Source organism: Chrysochloris asiatica, unplaced genomic scaffold, assembly GCF_000296735.1.
Source record: "Chrysochloris asiatica unplaced genomic scaffold, ChrAsi1.0 scaffold00045, whole genome shotgun sequence".
Classification (NCBI taxonomy): Eukaryota; Metazoa; Chordata; class Mammalia; order Afrosoricida; family Chrysochloridae; genus Chrysochloris; species Chrysochloris asiatica.
The window spans coordinates 15,448,031-15,449,108 of NW_006408563.1; the positions used below are offsets into that span (position 1 = coordinate 15,448,031).

A 1,078-nucleotide genomic window follows, 5' to 3' on the forward strand; every position below is an offset into this window, starting at 1 on the left:
GTAACCAAGGGCCATCCTCTCAAGTTCCAGTCTCTTTCTGACCAGTGAGCCTGGTCTTTTTTTTTTAATCATTTTGAGTTTTGTTCCCCATTTCCTCCCACTCTATCTAGGACCTTCTGATATGATGCCTTTCAGAACACAGTTGGTAGAGGTAGCCAGGCACCATCTAGTTCTTTTGGTTCATGTGTTCCATTAGTCTGTTGGACTATTGATCTCATGCATCTTCAGTTTTCATCACTCTTCTTTCCTCTGCACAGGGAGAGACCAACAGTTGCACATTAGATTCATGAACTTTTAAGATTCTAATCGCTACTCACAAAAGTAAGATACAGATTTTCTTGACAGAGTCCTTTGTTCTTAGTAAAGTGAAAACCATGTAACTCATTATAGAAACAGATAAAGAAATAAAAAATGGAGAAATGGCAAAGTTGAAACAGTTTTCAAAAATAAAAATAATAAAAGTAATGGCTCTTTTAGGGTCTATAAGTTTTAAAAGTGAATGCTGGCATGAATAACAAGTGGGTGAAATTGACATTCACATGGAAATTGCCTGAAGTTCATAAGAAAAGATATATTAGAGACCCTACTGCTTCTTCTTGCTTTCCCATCTGATCAACAAACTTGAACGTTATTGATTTTTAGATGTAACCCAGATATTGGTCAGGGTCAATAACTATGTATAATGTATATACTTACCTGTATATATAAAGACTGTGTAAACATAATTTGTTTGACGTCTTATACAAAGACTAATATTTTCCTAATGAGGACAAAGAATTCCTGGAGATTTAAATTTGCTGTTGCCTGACTCCCCCAGCCTGCTTTTGCTCAATTCATTTGGTTTATATCTCAGCTATCCTCACTTTCCTCTTGGACTGCTGATGCTGTTGTAGCCCAGATATACACCTCTACCTAGGGGTATAGGCTAGAATGTATTCTCTCTCCACTTTATCCTTACTTGTTTCTTCCTGTGGAATTCCAAATGCTTCTCACTCCATTATGTAGAGCAGTGTAGCTCTGCACAGCCTCCTCCCAAACTTACTCTAAACCCACCACTGCACAGCAAGGGCCTCAGTGA

At 37.8% G+C, this 1,078-nt stretch overlaps 1 protein-coding gene across 2 annotated transcripts in view; it reads left to right on the top strand.

Annotated features, from left to right (window-relative positions):
- ANKRD44 (ankyrin repeat domain 44) overlaps positions 1-1,078 on the top strand; it is a 400,403-nt gene that overhangs the window by 215,495 nt on the left and 183,830 nt on the right. The window lies entirely within an intron of this gene.